The 25865-nt window shown below is 41.3% G+C and overlaps 1 protein-coding gene across 2 annotated transcripts in view; it reads left to right on the top strand.

Annotated features, from left to right (window-relative positions):
- Positions 1-522: 522 nt before the first annotated feature.
- LOC125630984 (chloride channel protein C-like) overlaps positions 523-25865 on the top strand; it is a 48059-nt gene continuing 22716 nt past the window's right edge. For both annotated transcript variants that reach the window (XM_075125244.1, XM_075125243.1), the window contains exons 1-2: positions 523-686; positions 19124-19303. The gene's annotated coding sequence lies outside the window, so the exon portion shown is untranslated. The remainder of the gene's footprint in view (positions 687-19123; positions 19304-25865) is intronic.

The raw sequence follows: 25865 nt of genomic DNA, 5'->3' as shown, positions 1-25865 counted from the left end.
CTTGGGGGCTTCTTGTTTCCTTCTCCAGCATCCTCTAGAATGATGTTCACCCAAGGCAGCCTGTACAAGAAGCTTGCTCTGTCAGGAAGGAGAATTGTGGGGAAACTGTTTGTCTGACTAATCTATCGTGAACCCAGCAAGAAAGGAAAATTAATAATTTGATTTGTTTGTTTTTCTTTGAAAGTATTTGTCACAGTGGCAAGGCATTACAAATCTGGTTGCTCCATCTCTCCTTACTCTGGCCCAGTGAGAGAGATTTTCACGAGCTACTTGAAATCTAGGAGTCAAATGTATTTTAAATATAAGGGCAGTTGTTACAGGATGAGGAGTTCACTTCTACTTTCAGCAGGGAAAGAGAGCGGTGCCCCTCCCTCCCTCCTTTTACCTTAACCCCTGTATTATGTCAAGGAGTTGTGGTCTTGTTCCAATTCCCATTGGATATGCATCACAGCCATTGCTACCACTGTTCTCTCCAAATATGTTAATAAAGTAACGGAAAGTTCCTCATTCTCCTTTTCAGGTAGAGATCACAAACGATGTACAGTCCTTGCTACTTGTGATACTGGCTGTCATGTGGCCAAGATGATCGGCGACTGGTGTAACATGTCCCTATATAGCTCTTTACTGAAGTTGAAAGGCATTCCCTACTTAGACTCTGAACCTCTTGCTAGCCACAGGAAAAAACGGTGAGTTTACTAATTTTTCTGGTGTTAAAAGATCATGGGCCTAATTCTGCCCTCAGATACAAGGGTGATCTTTGTTAATTTAGAACCTGATGCTCTGGAATATTGAATAAAGGACCAAAGACAGGGCATGTGCCACGCAAATACTATGGACAATGCCATGCAAATTAAATTACTGTGTTCAAGACTCAGATATGACTGTGATATGTGCTCTAGCAATGCCTAAGATAGCTAGGTAGGCAGTATTTAAAAGAAAGGTCTGATGGGTCTAATAGAGATTCTCTGAGACTTGTGAGGGACTTATGATAATTTTTATGGTTTGGTTATTGGCTAATGTGATTCTTGGCCTGGAGCATAGGAATTGCTATGCCACATCCAACTAGTATTTGTCTAGTGCATTAGTCTGCCTCTAACAGCAGCCACTGCCAAAAGCTTCATCACTGTAGTGGACTCTCATGTAATATCTGACCCATATGGGGAAGTTATTTCCTACAGGGTGGCTGGTTTTGCAAAGCATGAAGTTTTATGGGTCTTATATTTTTATGTTGTCTAAAGTAACTGTGTATTTTCTCATTATCCATATAAATTTCAGTTTAATTAGAAGTCTCCTTGCTCTTGTACTATAAGAGAAGGTAAAATGGAGTGTCTAATTTACATTCTCTGTACCATTCATTATTTTTCTCTTCTGTAAACTAAACAGCCCTAATCCTTGTTCCACATAATATTTGCTAACCAGGAGTAAAGTAGAGCAATCTTGAGGAAACTATGAGGGGAAAAAGTGAAACTCTTTATTTATTTATCGATCTGGGTTCTGACTGACTGAGATTATGTCTACGCTTTGAGCTGGAGGTGTAATTCCCAGATCAAGGAGGCATACCTATGCTAACCATGACTGAGTTAGCGCTCTAAAAATAAAAGTGTTTCTGCAGCAGTGCTAACAGTGGGAGGGGTTAGATGCTCCAAGTACTTGCCTAGTGTCTCAGACAGGATTGGACCTGGGATGGCTAGTATCTCCTGACACAATGGCTACACTTCTGTTCTTAGTGCATGAGCTTGATGAGAGATAATGAAGGTATGTCTACTGGAACTGGAAATTATACCTCCAGCTCAAAGTGTAGACACCCAAAGTTTCTTTCTGTTTAACAGACTCATTTAAATAATAGTTAGCCAGGTCCAATAGCTCTTCATAGATGACTACTGCTGTATTACCTATTTCCTCCAATATTATGGTCCATTGGACAGTTTTGATTCCTCAAAGGAACCTTTGGAAGAATCAGAACTATCAGGGATTCTTACTGTCCATGCTTTGTCACTTTTGGGTACCATTACATTTGATAAAAAGTCTCTATCAGGCACAGGGGATACTAACTGCATTTGATGCAAGAGAGAGCTAGCAATGTGGTAGGAGGAAATAAAAACAATCTGCAAAATTATCTATGTCCTATTTATGTAACATGGCAGATAAAATAGAGCAGAAAGGGAGATAAAGTCTCCCTTGGTAGTCCAGTCAAATGACATGGCCATGGAAAGAATTACAGCTAATTTCCCTGGTTCAGAGTGAGGTCTCATGCATTTGAAGGCACAGACAGAAAAATATATCCTCTCAGTCATTTACCTCCCACTCTGTTCCCTTTCCTCCCTTTCAGTCTCCTCCCAGGGCCATTTTTTTCAAAGAGCTTTTTGAAACAGCTCAGTTGCTCTGCATATTAATGTTCTTTTAAATAAGACACAAAAGATAGCAAGGTCAGCAATACAGAAACTAGCAATGAATTTACCCTTGAAAACAACTGATAATTTGCATAGCCAAGTTATCTACACACTCACAAACACAAACACACACACACCCACACACAATTAAGACATATCTGGAATTGCTTTCTCAAAAGCCATAATAAATTCCACTTGGCTCCTTCAAATAAAACTGGAAAGAACTTGGACTATCTATGTGTCGATCTGGTCACCCCATCTCCAAAAAGATATATTAGAAATGGAAAAGTTACAGAGAAGGGCAACAAAAATGGAACAGCTTCCGTATGAGGAGAGATTAAAAAGCCTTTTCAGCCTGGAAAAGAGACAACTAAGAGGGGATATGATAGAGGTCTATAACATCTTGACTGGTGTGGAGAAAGTGAATAAAGAAGTGTTATTTACCCCTTCACATAACACAAAAATTAGGGTTCACCCAATGAAACTAATAGTCAGCAGGTTTAAAACAAACAAAAGGAAGTACTTCTTCACACAATGCACAGTCAACCTGTGGAACTCATTGTCAGGGGATGTTGTGAAGACCAAAATATAACAGGATTCAAAAAAGAATTAGATAAGTTCATAGAGGACAGGTCCATCAATGGCTATTAGCCAGAATGGCCAAGGATTCAACACCCTGCTGAGTGTCTCTAGCCTCTGTTTGCTAGATGCTGGAAGTGGACGACAGGGGATGGATCGCTTGATGATTGCCAGCATTGGCCACTGTGGGAAGACAGAATACTGGGCTAGATGGACCATTGATCAGACCCAGTATGGCCTTTCTTAAATTATAATAACTTATTATTTGGTAATGAGGTGGAAATGAGGGAAAGAGAGAGGTCCTACATTTTTGGTCTTCAGCACCCATAGCTAAAGAGGCCCAGCTTGGGTCTCCCATTTCCCAGTACATCATAGATGTTAGAGATGGAAAAGAACTTTTCCATTAGCTCATCTAGTCCTTTAGGAACATAAGAATGGCCATACTTGGTCAGACCAAAGGTCTATCTAGCCAAGGATCCTGTCTTCAAACAGTGGCTGGTGCCAGATGCTTCAGAGGGAGTGAACAGAACAGTGCAATGTATCAAGTGATCCATCCCCTGTCATCCAATCCCAGCTGCCTTCCAAGGCCGGATATAATCAATCCCCAGACAGAAGATGTGTCAGATATTAAACTGAGACCAGCAAACTGTACATCAAAAAACAGGTGAACAATTAGGCCCAACTCTTTTGTTGCCTTTCTTGCTATGAAGCAGAGAAACTCACTTTGTTCTGCATTTCTGAACCTCATTGATCTTACAGTCTGTTACATTCTGTGCTTTGGATGATAAGGCTCCCAATACAGCTGTATCTAATTCATAGCTGCGACAGAGCACCACTACAGAGCACCAGCTATACTGCACACCGCTATAAACACCCTCCTTATAAAACCTAGTTCACTGGAACACTCAAAGCTGCTAGCTGCCAGGGAATGCTCTTTAATGAGGGTAAAGAGTACTTGAACACATCTACAACCTGGCAACTCTTCCTGCTTTTTATAAGCTACTATACACTTCAGAGAGAAAGTATCTTAGAGGCTACTTTTTAATGGAACAAGTTTATTTAAGAGCTGAGTCGATCTGGTGCCAGTAGTTCTGTTTTGTTCTAGCTTAATATTAGCCTTGTCAAGGTTCTTATAGTCTCCTGGGTGTTTCTGTATTACATACCATATAAAGATATATTTGGGAGCCAAGAATTCTGGCTGCAGAGTATGTTGTAGTGGGCTCATTATATGTCCCCCCCTTTTTTTTTAAAAAAAAAAGTATATCAGAAGTGGTTTCATATTAAAGATCCATGGAATAAGGATGAGATTTTCCTTCTCTGTCTACTTTTCCCTGAGCTCATGCTGCAGACTTCAGATCCAGATATCAAACTAACCAGAGTTTGAGGATTGTTTTGGATCCAAGGTCTTGGTTTGGCTCATTATGAAGATAGGGGCAATTAGTGAATTTCAGATGTGGTTTCGGATTTTGAAAATCCCTAGGCTTTGGGGGTGATCAGCCTTGGGGTTTTGGTAACAACCAAACTAAAAGATTCCATACTCATTTTGCTGATGCAAGTCTTAATTCAAATAGAGCTTTCCAAGACATACACAGCACATCTTGTTAAACCTCTGTTCAAAGCAGATGCATTTCATGCATAATCAGCGCTTACATCCTGATGAGCATTATAACAAAACAAAAGAGAAATGGAGAGAGAAATATTTGCACATCAGAGGGCACTGGCCCATCTGTTATGGAGAATTCGGGGCAAATCCTGGTCCCTGCATTGGCAGCACAAGGGAGGAGAGAGTTTCCCTAACGGAACAGCTGAGGGTTCCCTAGTGTGGGGTGCCATTCAACTGGCACATGAGACAAGCTGGAAGATGAGTGAGTGTGTTCTAAGTTAATCTGGGGCCCCAAATGGCCTCAGTTTTAGAGGAGTGTAAAGGTGGCATAAAGCCATCTTTGTTCTCTTCCCCTTTCAGCTCTGCTGCTCAGCATAGCTGAGAATTTTAGTAACATTCATTACCTGGGAAGCCAAATACAGTATCTACAGCCTAATAGTAAAGATACTTATTAAAGTACAACCAGTCTCCATTTATAAGTTCTGTTAGTTGAGAGAGGAGTTTTGGTCAGCCCACTTACCTGTGAACAAGCCTCCAGGTGGTTATTTATGGTTCTGAACTCTCAAGAACCATTCATAAAAATATCAGGATTTTGTAGATTTGTAACCGAGTGAGAAATGTTGTTTTATGTGAACATGAATGAGATGCTGAAATTATTGCCAGAGGTAGTCTTACTACTGTGTGTTCACCTGAATGCCCAATTTTTTTTTTGAGTTTTTCTAACTGTCAGGTAACCATAGCCAGGGCTATTTTGCATTTTTCTTTGTATGAGATCTGATCTGATATATCTGTCTATCCTTCTATATATGCTGTCCTTCTCTCTCCACGTTACAATATATATTATCTTATTATGTTGATTGTTCTAGATTTCTAGCAAGGCTGATTTCTAATAGACAGACTTTTTCTATTATGGCACAAATAAATAAAGTGTGTGTGTACACATACAGTTTCTTTATTCTTGCCATAATAGAAAAAGTCTGTCTTTCTAAAAATCAGTCTTGCTCAAGATATGGAATGGTGGTCATAACGATTATATATTAATGCAAGGTGGATAATCTCTCTCGCTCTCTCTCTCTCTCGCGCTCTCTCTCTCTCTTTCTCTGATAGATTCAAGTAATTTTAAAATATGAAGTTTGTTCCTAGATAATTTGAATGGATTTCTTAATATATTAATATTATATCATTCATAAATCAAGTTGTTCTCTGATCCATTTACAAGATGGTTTCAAGTTGTCATGTGAATGGAACTTTAAAGATGTCAAATCTGGCTTAAGTATGTGACGTGTCTGTACAAAGTACAGTGATTCGTACTTCAACCTCCAGCATGAATGGTGTTCTCCAGGTTACTTGCTCCTGTTGACATGGAGTGGACACACATGGAACTAGTCAGTGCACTGCAAGTGAAGCCCTGGACGTGTAAGACCATCACAGAGCTGTGGCTAGTCAGTCTTAGTTTGTAGGCTGAGTGCCACTTGTGCCTCTACAAATTTGGATGCTTAATGCTGGGTGGTTCCATGACCAGTTAGTATGCCAAAGTTCTAACATGCCCAAAGCTTAAACCAGAAAGCACCTGTTTGTGCCATACATAATAAATGGGTCAGGGGACAACTATATTGCAACCGGGTCCCTTGATTTGTTTTAATGATGGTGTAAATGGGGACTTAAAGGATAGGCTCTGAGGTGAGAAAGGATACCCCTTCTTGAACCTAGATCCTGTATGGTGAGACCTGGTTTTGGTGAGCCAGGTATGTTTGAGAGAGGATATTACATCAGACCACATGCCAAGAGCATTTCTTTCCTTCCCATAAATCTTTGATGTTTCTGATATCAGTTTCTCCTTATCAGATTTACATCTTTGAACCTACCTGTCCTATTTCTTCTTGACATTTTTGCTTTGTACCTTGTCCTTTGGATCTTACCATGGGATTCATTGGCTGTGTAATTTGTCTGATTATGGTGCCATTCTGGTTTGTAAAATGCATATTTTTAGGTCCTCCTGTCTGGACAGGATCATGTCAGCTGGTCTTTTATCAAGACAGAATTTTCATGGGTGATAATTTACACAATTAAGACTAACCCAAAGGCTTAGATACACAGAGTCAAATTCTGGTCTCTGTTATACTGCTGTAAATACAGAGAAGCGTTAATTAAGATTGGAATTTGGCTCTGTGTATGTAAGCATAAATCATCAAATTCTGTCTTGGTAAAAATACATGGGGACTTGATCCAGTCTGGAGTGGAGGTCTTAAGACAAGCAATTTACCAACCAGAAGGGCAGTATGATGAAGTTTTATTTAATAGAGTCACTCTGGATTTATACTGGTGTGAGCACAGAATTTGGCCCACAATATGCACCTTACTGTGCATCTGACCTTGTAGAATCATTGTCTTTCATTTAGGGTCTGATCTTGCACTATTGAAGTCAAGGGTGTTTCAACATTGACTTGAGAGCCAGTAGAATCAGACATTTACACTGGTATAGATCAGAAGTAACATAATTTAAACCAGTGGTACTACAACAATGTAAAACTGGTGTTAGTGAGAACAGAATCTACCTCGCTAGCAACTTTAGACATCTCACCAAGGCAGCTTTTTAGATCCTGCAGAACTCTTTCCAAAAACATCTTAGTTACCAGTATAACTCATTTTCTGTTGAGGGAGGAGAATGTCAAATCCATACTGTCTCTTGATATGTTTTCTATTTCTGAGGAGTCCCACAAAACCAAAAGGAGAGACTTCTACACACTTTCCACAGAAAGAAATGCACTACAGCAGCACATGAAATGAATAAGTTTTATTTCAGCAGTAGTGCATGAGCCATTCCAGCTTCCTATAGGCCATTATCTAAAAGATGCATTGAGTCACTTCCAGCTGGGGGAAGCTTGATACAGTTTCTCCTGGCTCAGCTAGAGGGAGACTCCTTTTTGGCTCACCTGGTGCAACTTGCTGCCTGTGGATCAGGAGGGTCGCAGTTCAGCTTTCAGATGTGGTAATGTACAGGTGGAACACACAGCAAGTTCAGCAACCGGATGGGATATTCCACTAATTGGTTAAGCCTGTTCTAATGTCTGGCCTCCAGTTGGCAGACACAACAAATTACTGACATTTTCCACTTAACAACCAAACCCACCAGAAAGCCAGCTATGCTTTCACAGCAGCCAGTCAGACAAGCCCATTTTTTTGAAGATGTCATTACAAGTGATTTGAATTCAAACAGTTGTTCAGCAGAATAACTAGTTTGAACCAAAGCCCATTGAAGTCATTTAGGAGTCTTTATATTAACTTCAAGGGGCTTTGGATCAGGCCCATGAGTGAGTGTATAGGGGAAAACGTATGTCTATGTTATGGTATCAGAATAAATATATTCATTGTAAATGTTTTAATGCTGTTGAGGTACAATGATATGTTTATTATCCTTCTTGGAAACCTTTCCAAATTCACTGCAAGCTGAAATTATTATTGTTATTTTTTGCTGATATTCAAATCTATAATTTCTTCTCTATTATAGCCCTTCCCACTTTTTGCCTCATCCTCAATAATAATAATTAATTAGCAATTGTGGTTGTCACAGCAGAAATTATCCTTTATTTACAATAAAAGTGGAAGCATACAGTACTTTAATTAATATTCAGTTGTTTGTCAGTGCACGTCATGAGAAGTCAAATATCCTTTTCAAAATAATATAAATTATTTAAAAACATTTTTATAGTATTTGACAAATAGTCATTGGAGGAACCCAGACTTCAGTACACTGGAAATATGTAGAATCAGATTAGGAAAAATACATGGAGGAGAATTGCTCAGCTGTAGAATGGCCAAGGTGATACAATCATGATTTTTGGGGGTGGGGGGTGCAGAAAGGAGGGGGAGGAGGAGGAGGAGGAAAGAACCAAATCCTGAAAGTCAATTTTTTTGTCATGGCCATGACAAACATACATTATAGATGGGCCAATAATTATAGATGGGTCAAAGCTATGAATTTCTGATCTGGAACCAAAAACCTATAAAATAGGGGTGGTGCTTATAGATCTACGTTTTTGGTTAAGGGAATATCTCTAACAATGACGATGAGTTTTGGCGATTTGTATAGTATCTTCTTTTTTTTGAAAATATCTGTACTTGTACAAATAGTAAATGTAACCTGGCAATATCTTTGCGAAGTAGGATTTAGTATCATCCTCATTTTACACACTGGAACACTGAGGCTTGAGGGGGTGAAACAACTTTCCTAAGGTCATACAGGATGTTTGTAGTACAGCTGGGAAAAGAGTCCATGGGTGAAATCCTAGCCTCATTGAAGTCAATGGCAAAACTCCCACTGAATTTACTGTGGCCAGGATTTCACCCCCATCTCCTGTCTGCCACTGCTGTGCTTTAGCCACAAGACTAGCCTTTTCCGACATTAACGGCCTGATCCAAAGACAGGCTAAGTGCCCTCAAATCCATGAGTTTATATTCCCTCATCTTGATGACTGCAATCTCCACTTTTATGGTCTCCCTAAGTCCCAGACCTCCAAACTTCAGTTTGTTTGAAAGGCCATCTGATAAACTCTACCTGAACATTAAAACACTTGTTGTCATTCTGCCCTGTCCAAATACTGTGTTAATCAGGGTTTCGAATTTTAGTCTGTGCTATCGTGCATCAGCCAGAATGGAAATGTTAAGGTGGCTGGTACAGTATATGATGGCGGAGGCCTTGCATGAAGCTTTCATAAAAATGGACCCCCAGGAGCCCTCCTCCCTCTCTCCAATTTTGAAATAGCTTTATTGGCACAGACTGCAAGAAACTCATCAGATTATTGCATCTGAACAGCAAGAGCCAATTTAGTATTTTTCAAATTTCCCATGGAAGGTGCTCTGAAATGATCCATCCAAAAAATGTTTATTTCCCTGTTCGGATTATGGGCTATTTATTTTAGCACACAGTATTACAGGTTTCTCTCTTTATGCCTTTGGAATTTTGTTTGGAACATTTGTTTGAATTTAAATAACTTGCATTTTGGGAAATAACTTTCTCGGACTCTAATTGGTTATACTGCCAGAACAGCTGGATTGTGGACAGGCCTAGCTTTTTAAGTGAACATTTTTGCAGACTCTTGTAATGGTCTGGAGAATGTAGGGATAGCTGAATTATTACCATACAACTCCTGTGAAATAACCCCGCAGCACCAAATCTCAGTGCTTGCGTCAGCTGACTCAGGCTTGCGGGGCTTGGGCTGCAGGGCTGTAAAACTGCAGTATAGACATTTGGGCTTGGGCTGGAGCCTGGGCTCTGAGACCCTTCAAGGTGGGAGAGTCTCAGAACCTGGGGTCCAGCCTGAGCCTGAATGTCTACGCTGCAATTTTATAGCCCCACAGCCTGAGATCCATGGGCCTGAGTAGGCTGACCCAAGCCAGCTGTGTCTGTACTAGGGGTCTTTTATCACAGTGTAGACATACCCTATCTCTACCAGTGTTAACCCATTTAAGTCAGCGGCTACATATATACAAACATAATTATCTCTCTCTTTCTTTGTTTTCTCACTCATATGCATTTTATATTTCCATCTGTCCACGTATCCTCTGCATGCATCAGTCCTGCCCTTCCCTCCTGGATATGTCAGTGTGGATAAGAATTACAGCTAGTCAAAAATTTCCAAGAAAACTGCTGTTCTATGAAAAAATTGGATCATCGTCTAAACAATATTTCATGAAAAGTGTCTGCTTTCTGTGAAAAAAATTCAATTTTTCATTACAAAAAATGGCATGTCCAAAACCCAAAATGTTTCTGGCCATAAACTAAAGGGTTTCAATTCTGAAATGCTGCTAGTAGCTCTTGGGAGCTGTAGTTCATGTGTCTCGCGGTCCCATTCTCCTCTGTGAGATAGGTTCCCATCAGTAAGGGTATGTCCATGTATCCTCCCCACCCACCCCGGCCTTCAGTTCAGCACACAGTGGTGTGTATTGTTTTGCCTCCCTGTTTAGGGCCTGACATTTGGAAGTGCTAAGTGTGAAGTCAGTGGACATTATGGGTGCTTGGAGCACCTCAAGATCAGGTCCTTAGACTGTAAGTTCCACAGGGTGTATCAATGTCTCCTGCTTTTAATGAACGTAGCTACTTATGCTGTAAATATTCCCTGAATAATAAACTATAATAGGCTAAATACTTCACTGGTGCAATCCAATTGGAATGAATGGATTTGAAGTTCATTTTTGTAGCAGGTTTGTATCAAGTACTTTTTCCTGTTTTGAATTTTATGCCAGTAAGAGCGACGAGCTCCAGCCCTGGAATTTGGATTCCCTAGACTGTGCAATCAAAACTGGGGAATGTGCAGATTGAGGTCAGAACCTAATGGCTTGAGTTCATCTCTTGCTGGCATGCTTTATTATGATTTGATTAGAGAGGAATAGGGAATTGTGTATATGGTTATCTTTAATATCAATATTTAGGAGCCATTTATATTGTTACTATTTGTATTTTGTTAGTGCTCACAATATTCTAGGCACTCTACATGCACACAAGACCCAATTCCTGCACTGAAGAGTTTCCAATCTAAGACCAGAAGCAGCAGAACTGAGGGTGCAGGGAAAGGATACAACATACAATAATTTTACTTTCTATTTATTTTGTCAGTATCAGATATCTTTAACTGTATCCTTGGCTAATTTTCCAGTGGCATCGCAGTTAGAAGATGGTCTGTGACAGGATCTGAAGCAAGAGAGGATAATGGCTTTGTGAACTAGTTCAGGGAAGGCTTTCCATACGTAAATGGCAGTGTGGAAGAGAACACAAAGACTGTTGGAGAAGCAGATAAATAGGAGGGCTGTGGCTGGTATTACTGGTGGAGTAGAAAGGGCAAAGGGAGTCACAGTTCCTGAGGCAATTCTCAGAGTTGCGCCATGCCCTGTGGAAATGTAGTCAAGAACTGCATTTTTCATATTTTGTACCCAGACCATAACCACTCAGTTTTGAGCATGTTGAGGCATGACTAGGTTAAGAAGCCACTTGGATACCTCCAGCACATTGATCAAAATACTGTCTGAGACATTTGTTAGCATGTCTACCTCAGTGGGTTAGATAATCACATTAAAAATTAATTAAACAGACAATTAGGGTTGCCAACTTTCTAATCGCACAAAACCGAATGCCTTAGCTCTGCGCCTTCCTGTGGCCCCGTCCCCGCTCACTACATTCCCCCTCCCTGGGTGGCTCGCTGTCCCCGACCCTCACTCACTTTCACGGGGCTGGGGTAGGGGGTCAGGGTGCGGGAAGAGGTGAGGGCTCTAACTGGGGGTGCAGACTCTGGGGTGGGACCGGGAATGAGGGGTTTGGGGTGTAGGGGGGGCTCAGGGCTGGGGCAGGAGGTTGGGGCTTGGGGTTGGAGCAGGGGCTTACCTTGGGCAGCTCTCGGTCAGTGGCGCAGCGGGGCTAAGGCAGGCTCACTGCCTGTCCTGACTCCGTGCTGTGCCCTGGAAGTGGCCAGCAGCAGGTCCAGTTCCTAGGTGGAGGTATGTGTGTGTGTGTGTGTGTGTGTGTGTGTGGGGGGGGCTCACCTGTAGGCACCACCAACTCCTCCCCCCCCGACCCAGCTCCCATTGGCTGCGGTTCCCAGCCAATCGGAGTGCGGAGCTGGTGCTCGGGGCACAGGCAGCGCATGGAGCCCTGTGGTTCCCCTGCCTACGAGCCGGACTTGCTGGCCGCTTCTGGGGTGCAGCGCTGTGCCAGGGCAGGTAGGGACTAGCCTGCATTAGATCTGCAGCACCGCTGGACTTTGAACGGCCCAATTGGCGATGGTGACCGGAGCCTCCAGGGTCTCTTTTCTACTGGGCGTGCTGATTGAAAACCGGACGCCTGGCAGCCCTACACACAATGGGCATGGTTTTCTACTGGCCTGTTCCTTGTGCCATCATTTATACCTTCTCAAACTGGGTATAAACTGCTGCTGTTCTGAATAGCTAGTATTGTATCTTCACTTTGCACTGATGTAAAAGACTTCACAAGGCGAACAGCTAGGGTAGCCTATTTTGGCTGGACATATTTCTGGAGGTTTGATCACATGACATAATCTTTAATTAAATATTAATCTTTAATTCCTGGAGACTCCAGGACAATCCTGGCAACCCTAGGAACAGCAACAAAGCATCAGGATTTGTGTTTTTAAAAAATGTTTGTGTTGTTTTCTGCAAACGCCCTAAGCTGCAGAATGTCTCCTTTCCAGAAATCATAAGTAAGACTAAGAGTTTGCCATGGTTATTTTTAGTAAAAGTCACAGGCAATAACCAAAAAATCACTGAAGCCTGTGATCTGTCCCTGACTTTTTCTGGAAATAACTATGACAAAATGGGAAGTGAGGAGGGTCCAGCAACCATGGCTTCTGGGGCTCAGAGGTTCCCCCTGCTGCCCACAGTGGCTAAGAGTGCAAGGTCCGCCATGGTGCTACTGCTAGTTGGGAGCTGTGGGGTCCCTACCGCAGCCCACGGTGGCTGGGAGCTGTGGGGTCTCCACCAGCTGACACATCCAGCCACGCTGCCCCTGGGCTGAAGCGGAAAATGTCAGGGCGGTCCCTGGAAGTCATAGATTCTTCCGTGAGCTCTGTGACAAAATTTTAGCCTTAGTCATAAGCATTCTCATCCATTCCTTCCCCCCCCCTCCTTTTTGCTCTGCATGTTCTCACATTGTAGAGGGGTCCTGTTTCCCAACAGACATCTGAGACCATGTGGAAATCCATTTGTCATCCGTGTACAGTAGTGGCTAAACAGATAGACCTTTTAAATCCTCTCTGGGAAACAAGTGACAGAGACATTCAGCTAACCTAAACAACACATTTCAAACTAAGTACTGTACTATCTAAATGACTTCTAGCGGGAACAGCCAAATCTCCTCTCATTTGAACAGCTTGAGAAAGCCAGGACCAGAGGATGCTGGGAAGCTTGCCTTTTGAGATCTCTCTATATATATACATACATACACTTGTAACTGTATTGAACTGAGGTTGAAGTCTCTGCCAAACCTTTGCCTCCTGATTTAACTAGAAGGCACTCTCAGTTAGTACTCAGCTAACCAGTAGATGGCATAGAGTCTCAGGTCATATCTGTATTAGAAAGTTTATCTAAAATTGATTTTAAATAGATCTAGTTCAAACAGTGCATACCCACACTGTAGACACACTTCAATAGGTTTAAATCTTGCTTTTATTGGTTTAGTTTGGTAATTTTTAATAAATTTAAATACCTGTATCTTAGGTGCTTGCATGGATTTAAGTAGATCAATTTTAAAATAAATCTAGTTAACCAGTGTGATTTTTCTAGCAGAGACAGGGTCTTATCATAGAATCATAGAATCATAGAATATAAGGGTTGGAAGGGACCCCAGAAGGTCATCTAGTCCAACCCCCTGCTCGAAGCAGGACCAAATCCCAGTTAAATCATCCCAGCCAGGGCTTTGTCAAGCCTGACCTTAAAAACCTCTAAGGAAGGAGATTCTACCACCTCCCTAGGTAACGCATTCCAGTGTTTCACCACCCTCTTAGTGAAAAAGTTTTTCCTAATATCCAATCTAAACCTCCCCCACTGCAACTTGAGACCATTACTCCTCGTTCTGTCATCTGCTACCATTGAGAACAGTCTAGAGCCATCCTCTTTGGAACCCCCTTTCAGGTAGTTGAAAGCAGCTATCAAATCCCCCCTCATTCTTCTCTTCTGCAGACTAAACAATCCCAGCTCCCTCAGCCTCTCCTCATAAGTCATGTGTTCCAGACCCCTAATCATTTTTGTTGCCCTTCGCTGGACTCTCTCCAATTTATCCACATCCTTCTTGAAGTGTGGGGCCCAAAACTGGACACAGTACTCCAGATGAGGCCTCACCAATGTCGAATAGAGGGGAACGATCACGTCCCTCGATCTGCTCGCTATGCCCCTACTTATACATCCCAAAATGCCATTGGCCTTCTTGGCAACAAGGGCACACTGCTGACTCATATCCAGCTTCTCGTCCACTGTCACCCCTAGGTCCTTTTCCGCAGAACTGCTGCCTAGCCATTCGGTCCCTAGTCTGTAGCTGTGCATTGGGTTCTTCCGTCCTAAGTGCAGGACCCTGCACTTATCCTTATTGAACCTCATCAGATTTCTTTTGGCCCAATCCTCCAATTTGTCTAGGTCCTTCTGTATCCTATCCCTCCCCTCCAGCGTATCTACCACTCCTCCCAGTTTAGTATCATCTGCAAATTTGCTGAGAGTGCAATCCACACCATCCTCCAGATCATTTATGAAGATATTGAACAAAACCGGCCCCAGGACCGACCCTTGGGGCACTCCACTTGATACCGGCTGCCCACTAGACATGGAGCCATTGATAACTACCCGTTGAGCCCGACAATCTAGCCAGCTTTCTACCCACCTTATAGTGCATTCTTCCAGCCCATACTTCCTTAACTTGCTGACAAGAATACTGTGGGAGACCGTGTCAGAAGCTTTGCTAAAGTCAAGAAACAATACATCCACTGCTTTCCCTTCATCCACAGAACCAGTAATCTCATCATAAAAGGCGATTAGATTAGTCAGGCATGACCTTCCCTTGGTGAATCCATGCTGGCTGTTCCTGATCACTTTCCTCTCATGCAATCTCCTCTTATACTGCTCTTGACTTGCATACATTGACATCAGTGGGAATTCTCCCTGTGAAATCAGTGTCAAAGCTCCCGTTGCCTTTAGTGGTACAGGATTGGTCTCTAAGGGCAGTATATATGTTGTATGTATTATTATCCTGACTCCAAAATATGACCAGATCAATTCTGGAATGCAAGGTTCCTGATTAGGATACTTTCATTGCTGGGCTTTTATTAATGACAGTGTGTACTTTTAAGCTAAAAATTTGTGTAAAAGAAAAGGGGTTAATACATAGCTAATATGCACTGAAACCTTTTTATTAAGTTAAAAAAAGAAAGTGGATTTTAAATGTAAACAGTCCCCTGCTATGCTGTGAGCCCCAGCACAGCCGGATTCCTGTATGCTTGAGAACCAGAAAGTGAACGTTAATGCAGTAGAGCCCAGAGGCCCCAGTAATAAGAGTGGGTGCTGTACTTGAATAGAAGTAATGAAACAAATCCAGCTAGTTTCACTGTCCAAACTGAGTGTATTTTTTAAAGCATACCTGGTGAACATAAATTATATTTAAACAGTTGAACAGTTTTGATGATCAATGGTGTTAATAACACAAGTAAGTATTTTTTACAATTTCCACCTAGGAATTGTCCCTTTAAGTTAATCACGCTGAACTTTCAATTATTAGGAGTTTGAATTGTTCTGTCTAAATGCTCTTGGCAACCATCACAAACATAAAGCAAACCCAACAACAAACTTTTGAGAACTATTTATATAAAAGCCAATAATCAGACAGGATAATAAAACAATAGTTTACAAGAAGCCCAAATAAAATCCAATGCTCTTCTGAGCAAGATGGTCTGTAGCTAGTCAATAGCTAAACATTCTCACCACATAAAGTGAAGGGTTGGAGTCACTGCTAAAAAGAGGAAAGCAAATAAATCTGAACAAGCAGTATGGCCTGTGTTCTTAATGCAACTCAATCCTTAGAAAATGGTCTGATTTGGATTTTTAAAAAATAACTTTAAATCCTTTAGTCATTTAAAAGTTGCTCAAAATTAAGAGAAAACTATATTTGAAGAGGCAAAGTGTCGTCCCCTTTAATTAAGTGAGCTGTTGTCTAAGGAGACCTCTGTATTATTAGAAGACCCTTTTGCAATGTACTTAAATGGGAAAATTTCCATTGAATTAGAGAGTAGCAGGACCAGAACCTATATTTTCATTAACCATTTCAAGACAGCCTACCTCTTGGGATATTCATTTTTTTTACCAAATGAATGTGTCTTGCTGAGTTCCTGTTGATTAAGGGGCAGATATTTTTTGTTCTGTATTGCTTGAAGAATTGTCTATGCAATTGTTACTGTTCATAGGAACTATGCAAGACATCTGTGCTCTGGTGAAAAAAGAATCTGAAACTTTGGTGTCCTCTGAAATACCCCAGTGCTATTGTATGGTATGTTATACTTAGTGATTCCCATTGGAAAACATTGTTCTCATGTGTCTTAATAAAAGAAGACCTGTGTCATCTCTATTTTAGTGATATAACAGTATTTAGGCAATGCCACTGTCAAATCCAATCCTGCATCCCTCCCTTATTGACTACTCACATCAGAAAGGTCTAAAGGATATAGATCCATAGTTAAGTATCTGTCGTTTCAAGTCTAAACTCTTTAAAGGGACTTTGAAGAGAGACAAATTTAAATGTTGTTGCTTAGAATTCAGCCTGGTTGATGAAGTCAAGGGACACATTGCATAAGTGGATATAACTCCACTGTGGCTTGATGTCCTCCAAGAAGCACCAAATCGGAAAGGGATGAAATTGGCCAATTATGTTTAAATTTCCCTTTGCCATGTAACTCTGTTTTATAAACAATACTGTTGTATGCTTTTCCTTAAAGCAGTGTTCTCCCTTAGAATAATGGACAAGTAAAAAAAAAAATTACTGCTGACGTTGAACAGAAACGTGAATTGTCTCACATCTGTAAAAGCTGACCTGTGATAATTCAGGCTCTGCCATTACAATAGCTGTAATAGACTCTTCGTGATCCCAGGCACAGCCAAGAATAGTTAACCATATAACAAGCCAGCTGTTTCTCCTACACTAATGACTTATTTGAGCAAACTTAAGGACGTTTCATGGCATATTACAATAATTTGAAACATTCATCCTGCATGCTAAATAGCAATGTTGAGGGGTGAGCGGAGAGCAAAGCCCAGATACTCTTTGGTGGTGAAGAAACAATTTTTCACCAATAAAAATGAATTGTAGAAGCTGCTGCTGTTCAATTGTAATCACCTAGCATTGATTTCCACATTTATTTTATTTACAAATTATATACATCTTTCATTTGCATCTTGTAATACTGGAAAGAGTTAATTGTATGTTTGCATTCAAATCCAGTACACTACGTGCAGTACATTTTGAAACAGTATAACTAATGATTTGTGGAGATATAATTTAAAATGGGAAGTATATTTTAAGTAGTCTATTTAAATGTTGGGGAAACAGGGATATTAAAAAAATAAAAGGTTACCCAAATACAGCAATTTACCCAACAATTCTGCCAGTCATGTCATGAAGAGTAGCACCTTTACTTTGTGAGTACTTCCATTGGTTAAAAAGGAAGAATTGATGTTACTCAATGAGAGTGAGGATAGAAGAATCTGACCTGGTTCTAGCAGCCTTATTTGCACTGAATAGCATTACATTCTGCATGCAGATCCATGTAAGTGTGAGTAAGAGTGACAGAATGTGGCCACTAGATTTTTATTTGGCCATAAGAACTGAGGATGGTGTGCCGTGTCTGTTATTGCCTGAAGCCTGTGTGGGATCAGTAGGAATAGAGTACTGTGTGGTGCAAGGGGACTTGCAAAGGGATTACAGGACTTTGCACCTGTATATGACTTGTTCAAAAATCCAGTCCAGATTGGTAGTGGCCGAAACTCATTGTTGTTTCATGGGTACTTAATGCCACACGGGAAGTGAGTTTGTCATCTCAGTTCAGGTCTTCCTGGACAGGTGACACATCACAAAACTACCACTACAGCTGGCATTATTTAGTACCTTTGTTGTGACTCTCAACAGGGAGGACAACAACTGACAGCATTCTTCTTGTACCTCCTGAGGTGGTATTTTCAGGACAGGGCTGAAAGATACCTTCATAAGTCAGGATGTAGATAAGTTTATCCTGATGTTAAAGGATTTTGGTCTCCAGGATTGTCACACAGACCTCTTTAAAAATGAATACATTACCTAAAATGAAAGACAATAAAATAATAAAACAACACAGGCCAGGTATACAGATGTAGTTCCATTGACCTCAGTGGTAAGGCTCTATCCCAGTATATGTCTTTAGAGGTTACTTTAGAATTTTGCAGAAAATATCTTATTATTTTACATCCCTTTCCACCATAAAAAAAAACAACCCCCACCCATAAAGTGTATCTACATCATTTGCAATTAATGAACAGCAGAGCTACAACCCATAAAGCTTGCCCAGGACCTTAAAGATGCTACAAGAGACTTAAAAAAATTCCTTACATTTGGTTTGTCAGAAATCTTCAAAGGCTCACCCCCCAGTCACCACCTTTACCATGAATACTTCAGCAAAGTTGAGTGGAAGCTTGAATTTTTCCAAAGTGCTTTACTTCAAACTGTCTAATCTGGGACAGATTTCCAGAGGATTTTAGTTCGGATTAAGATTCTTTTAAAGTGAGAAAAGTCATGGAGGTTGATGAATTGCTTTTACAACATCCTGCCATGCATATGTATCTTAATACACAGAGAGGCAAAGCTTGATAAGCAATTTTATTGGATAATTACTTTTTTTATATTCGCAAATAAAACAGATTGATTTCCAGCTTGAAGTAATTTACTAACACATTATAAACTCGTCAGATGCTAACGTGGTACAGTACGCCTCATTTCCTGTTTACTAAATAATCCTTTGGACGTCTGTTTTGTGTCTTTCAGGTTAAACCTGGAATTGTTTTTTGCCAGAGATGTCATGGAGCCTTGTGTTAGAGTCCTCCACTGAAGGGAAAACATTGCCTCACTGGCTCAGCTTCTTGCTAGCACCAGCCATGGTGGATTCCCAGTGGTTTACAAACCCAAGCCAGACCAAGCAGAGGTGTTCCTAGGAACTATTACAAGGTAAAACATTATCAAGCTATTTCTTTGTTGTGTGGCCTTTCTGGCCATCTTTCAGGTTATGAAAGAAATGTTTCACACACTGTGTTTATTAAGATTACAGGATGTAAATACAGGTCTTGGTCCTGCTTTCATTGAAGCCAATAGCAAATCTCCCTTTGATTGAAGCAGATTTGGGATGCTGATGTGTGTCGTATCAGATATTGCTTGAAGAGCTCCAAAGAGGTGACCCTGTGTGGTATGTGTGGGTCCACAGGAAATGGGAAATACCCCTAATCCTTGAAGACTCACAAGAATTATAAAGCAGAAGGAATTAGGTGACCAAACTAACCATAAAAATAAGCCACGTCAAAACAAAAATAACCTGCTGAGTAATCACAATTATCTTCCTTTTTTTCATATGTGCTTGTATTAGAATTAAATGCTATAAGATAAAACATACCATAGTCAAGATAAGACGACAAAGTCAGAAGCGCAAACAAGAGATTACCGTAAACAGGATTCAGTCTGAGCAAACTCCGTCACAGTGAGGACTATCAGAGGGTAAAGAAAATCTCTTGATAAAGGAACTATTGCTGGATCTCCATTTCATAATGACACAAGTTTGACTCCATTCCTGTAGGAATGGACCTTAAGATTGGTTCTTGGGAGGGCTGGGCCAGAAGTGGAAGAAATTGCAGCTTCATCACAACCTTGCTTATGGGGCGGGGGGGGGGGAAGAGAAGGAAAACAATGCACAAAAATGCTGGTAAACAGGAATTCACATCTCAAAAAGCAATACAATATTAATCCATATAATCACCGTACCATAAACATGCAGCCGCTCAGTTTCATCATAATAATATTATAGTGTCTTGTGCAATGAAAGACACTATGTAGACAGGTTTCAGAGGAACAGCCGTGTTAGTCTGTATTCGCAAAAAGAAAAGGAGGACTTGTGGCACCTTAGAGACTAACCAATTTATTTGAGCATGAGCTTTCGTGAGCTACAGCTCACTTCATCAGATGTTTACCGTGGAAACTGCAGCAGACTTTATATACACACAGAGAATATGAAACAATACCTCCTCCCACCCCACTGTCCTGCTGGTAATAGCTTATCTAAAGTGATCAACAGGTGGGCCATTTCCAGCACAAATCCAGGTTTTCTCACCCTCCACCCCCCCCCCCCCACAAATTCACTCTCCTGCTGGTGCTAGCCCATCCAAAGTGACAACTCTTTGCATAATCAAGTCGGGCTATTTCCTGCATAGATCCAGGTTTTCTCACATCCCCCCCACCCCCATACACACACAAACTCACTCTCCTGCTGGTAATAGCTCATCTAAACTGACCACTCTCCAAGTTTAAATCCAAGTTAAACCAGAACATGTAGATACAAGTTCCTAAAACTCTTGAGTCTTTTCAAACTTTCCTTAAAAGAAGTCCTTTAATCTATTGCTGGAATTCTACCACCACTGGAGTGGAAGCCAGAAGCTGTTTAATAACAACACAAGGATACAAATACTGTATCCAACTGAACTGGTAGAGTGAAGGGAGAGGCTCTTCAATTGAAATTTGGCCAGGACTTATTCTTAGAAGAAGTACTAAAGGATCTTTATGGATAATCAATGAGTCAAGGATCTTTATGGACAAGTCAATGAGATGGCATTTATCATCTGTTTGAATTAACCCCTGGAACAAGACTAAGGGCTTGTCTTCATGTACAGCTCTTTGTGGCACAGCTGTACTGGTATGCTGCACCAGTGTAGTGCTTTAGAGAAGATGCTATTAGTTTGATGGGAGAAGTGGTAGCTATGTCAGCAGGAGGAGCTCTCCCATCAATGTAGTGCTGTCTACCTGGAGGTGGTGGGGGAGGTCGGCATAACTATATCACTCAGTGTGTGGATTTTTTTATACCCCTGAGCAATGTCATCATACAGCTATAGGTCCATTGTGTAGACCTGGCCTCTGGAAGTTACAGCTAAAATCCTCTCCAAACCGACACATCAGAGGTCTAGAAACGCCACTTAGGAGAGGTGTATCATAATCTCTCCATTCTGTTGGAAGTGTCTAGCCAAGAACCATTGCCTCTGTTCCTCATAGGCCATGCTGATGACTTCTATAGATTCTTCCGCAAAACCTGCTAGCCAAATTACTGTCCCAAAATGACACTCAGCTTGAGGCACAGCATTAACTGTTTTTTGGAAAGACTCACATTACCACCTCTAGCCCTACCCTGATGGACAAACATCAAGAAGTGTGTGAATGAGTTCATTGCGGGTTGGGAGGCGGGAGCCTGAGAACATTTAAATAACATCTTTTTCTGTGACTGCCCAGAAAATGTCCTTCCCACACCCTAACCATTAATGTGTTTTTCCTGAGGGAAATTTGGAAGTAACTCTGTATGTACATAAGGTCCTCTTTAACATTTTAGTTCCAGCAAATTGAGACTGATGAGCTTTCAACAGGATCAGGCTGCCCACATATTTTGGGTGTTCCAGTTATCAAAGCAATCCCTAAAAAGAGGAGAACTTGATTTTAAACCTTGTACTTATTATTATTTGTCTGTATGAGGGTAGCACCTGCAAGCCCCCAATCAAAGCCCCATTTTGCTAGGTACTGTACAAACACATAACACAAAGATAGTCCTTATCCCCCAGAGCTTACAGTTTTGTTCTGAGATGTCTGTTTTCAAATAAATAAATAGACTGATACTTAGCAGTTTCCACTTGGTCATTATTAGGCTTATCTGATGGCTTTGTGGTCAGATAAAGTTTAGGTGAACAATTAAGGGCAAAAAGGTGTTTGAGAACATTTGCTTTAATAAAAACTGACTATGCTTCACTAAGAGGGACAACACTGTGTGGGATTCCCAAAGGGAGGGAAATAACTGCTTAGTACAAGGAAATCCACTGTTAGGTTTGCTTGGTGTGCAGTTTTCCAAACAGAATGTAGGCACCAATAAAGTGGAATGTCACATAGATAACACAGATTTGCTTGTTCCCTCATACTGTTGCTCTTGTTAATGTTATTAGTAAAGGATAAACCATTGAAACACAAATCCAATGGTTGACAAGCTGCAGTGTGCTGGTTTGAAGATGTTTCATAACATAAACTAACACATTCATTTATTTCATTTATCAATTTATGTCAAAAGAAGAGTCAAATCAATTAGTACCATATTTTACAGATGGGTGAATGGAAATGATTTTTCTGTAGGATTTGTGGTATACATGATATATTATCTGAGTCTCAATCTGGAAAAAGACCGAGGTAATGCTTGTAGGCTGGGGAGACAACAAGAAGAAGGTAGAAGATGTTGTTTTGACTGTCTTAGAGTTTGTCGCTCAGTTCAGTGGAGTTCTGCAGGCAAAGACTGCCCAGGGGATGTGCTGAATCCTGGTGTCCTGAGGACTCTAATTAACAACTTGCCCTCTCCAGGGTCTATTACAGCAGAAGCTTTGCTAGCCAGCTGCCTTGGTGAAATGAAGGTTGTGGACAATTTCCTTGTATTGCTGTATCACCCCTACACCCTCATGAGTGGAATTCTGTGTAGCCATTGTCTGAATCTATCCATTGAACTTGTGATGTGTCATGGATAGTTAGGGCTTGATTTTATGACTTACCTCCTGTAACACAAGGTATTTCTACACTGCAATTAGACACCCATGGCTGGCCCATGCCAGCTGGCTTGGAGCCATGGGGCTCAAGCTAAAGGTCTGTTTAATTGTGCTGCAGACTTTTGGGCTTGGACTGCAGCCTGAGCTCTGGGACTGTCCCTCCTTGCAGGGTCCTAGAGCCTGGGCTCCAACCCAAGCCTGAATTTCTGCACCACAATTCAACAGCCTCTTAGCCCGAGCCTAAGTTAGCTGGCATGGGCCAGCCATGAGTTTTTAATTGCAGTTTAGATATACCCACTGTGTCTTGTAAGACCATGATGAGAAATGCTTTAGAACTGATTCAGAGGGAAGAGTGTTGCTTACTGAATCTAAGACACCATTCTCTGTAGCTCCTTTGATTTCATTTAGATGTCTCCCATCCAAGTACTGAAGCTGCCTGACTCTGCTTATGTTGTGAGATCTGACATGATCACAAGCCAAGGTGGTGTGATTACAGGCAAAAAAATTTCCGTTTCAACATTTTTCCATTTTAAAAAAATGTACAGTGCCCCAAAGTTTTCATATGGACCTGTTTCGACATTGCAATTATATTATCAAATGGGCTTCCTCTGGCACCAAAATATGATGGTAATAGGTAAAAATAAATCAGAAAGAGGAACAAAGAGGGGAAAAGTAACAGCTCAGCCATGAACTCTGTGCTAAACTAGCTTCTTTCATGCACCAGGACTTGGAGCACATAATCTTAAAACTATTTCTCATTTGAAGATTTTCAGTCATTGGTGTTTCTCTGCCATTTCTCCTCATGAAATAGCTATGGCTGCCCCACAGTGAATATAAAAGCATATACTGAACTTTCCCACACTGTGAGATGCTGGAGATGAAAGGTGCTGTATGAGGGCAAAGTATTATTTATTGTAAGTGTGAATTATTCTGCCTCTAACAAGAAAAGGCTGGTGAACTTTAGTTCTTACGAAAGCAAAGACTAAAGCCAGACAGTGTTGGCAGGCACTTTGTGAGCTTTCTCGCACAGGTCTACAAATGCACCTCTGTGCTGACTTGTAACAAACACCCTACTAGTCCAACCCTGTTCAGACTTTCAGCCTTGCTTAATAGAGCCAAATTTTGTGTTAGCTTTTGTGATATGGACACACATCCACTTGGGGTTAGGATGAGATCACCACACTTATTTTTGCTTGGGTGACCTAAGCGTGAGGTCTTCCCTGGCTGAGAAAGTCCTATGTGAAACTAATAACATATTTGCAACAGAGACTAAAATTGTTAAAGAGAAAGGAGCTATAACTGAAGCACAAGCTTCCAAAGCAAAGGACTCCTTAGAGTAAGGATCTTGCCATTTTGCCACATTCAGTACACAGTGCAGTCTAGGGAAACCCGCACAGAATTCAGATTGAGGAACGTGTGTCTGGAGAACTTGATGCATGGAATTAATAGGAATGGGGGATTTATGCTGCTGAATATAGGACATTCAGAGTCTGGCTTTAAAAATGTCCCAGATGATCCCACCTTGCCAAAATAAGCTATTTTCTATCAGGGCAGGTGAAGCAGGATGCTTAGCAAACACAGCAAATGAAAAGCATTGTATAAATGGGTCACCCCTGGAGGTTCAGAGGGCTGTAAATTGCATTGCCCTGCTCCTATGGAAGTAACTGTGTCCAAGATGGGATTTACCCTTGACAGAGGCCAGAGGTACTGCTTCTACCCTCCCATGGGGTTCTGTAGGAGAAACGAGGTGCATCTTTAAACTCTTGCTGGGGATCAATAAGAGCATTTTCAGCAGAAGCTGCCTGGGAGATGCTCTGGCCTTCCCATTGTCTTGGCTGCTGTGGCATGTGTCTCACTCCTCTGTGAGACAACATGTGCTGCTCAGACGTGGTGTCCTCCCTCCACTTGACAACCCTTATATGGGCACCATCCTTCATGATATCTAGCCTGGCAACGTTTGTGCCTCCCAAGACACTGGCCTTCTCCACCCCCATGCAAGTGTACCTCTCCAACTTGCTCTCTTTCTTTCTTTGAGGAGTGAGGAAATAGCACCTTTTACCCAGTGTCTCTTCCAAAACCAGGGATAGCCTCTCAAGACTTAATTCCACATTGTCTAAGAAAGTGAAAAACTGGGTATTTCTTCAGTCAGATCCTCCCAACATTCACCCAGGAAAGGCAGGTGGATGGATGGCTTCTCATGGCAGGATCTGTTTCTTCTGCTTCCTTTTGATGATGTGACCCTGAGGAGTGAGGGAAGAATTTTTCATAGCCTGAGTTCTTCCCACCCTATCCTAATTGCTGCAGCTTTAAACTCTGCTCAGACAGGGCACTGAGTGCCCAGTGCTACAGCTGTATCATAGAGATTGCCTACAAAGTGGTCACTGACTAGCCTATTTGGGTATCGGTAACACAAAACAGGCCATTTTCTTTATACCTAAACCTGTAGGCTTTGTATCTTATACAATTTATCTGCTGGAAGGGACGGGGGCACTTTTCCGTATTTTTGCCATTGCATCATTACCTGCACAGCTGTTATCCATTATTTCCCATTTTAACTGAAGGAATTTTTTTAGGTTGATTTAGTTTGATCAGGAGAAGGTAATTGCACAGAAACCACAATGTCATAGAGTCTAAGCAGGACTTTACAGAATATGTTGGATCTAATGAAAAACTGGTAAAATCTTGGCTTATTGCCACTGAGTGGGATATTTCTGGCATCTTGCCCACATTTTGTGTGTGTACTTTTTTCACCTAGGAAACCCCATCTCCTGCCACCCATGATGTTCACTGAGACGTCAGCATTTATGGTTAATGGAAATTATTATACTTCAGACAAAAATAAATAAAAGTGCCAAAAATTTTACATCCAAACTGAAACTGTCACAAAGCACAAACAAACAAACCAATTTCACTTTGGTTGCAGCTATTTTAGCTGTTTTGGATATGCTGCACGGGACCAGGAG

The sequence above is a fragment of the Caretta caretta genome, chromosome 2 (assembly GCF_965140235.1).
Source record: "Caretta caretta isolate rCarCar2 chromosome 2, rCarCar1.hap1, whole genome shotgun sequence".
In the NCBI taxonomy this organism is placed as follows: Eukaryota; Metazoa; Chordata; order Testudines; family Cheloniidae; genus Caretta; species Caretta caretta.
Note: the sequence above shows the minus strand (reverse complement) of the source record. Positions and strands in the feature narration are given on the sequence as shown.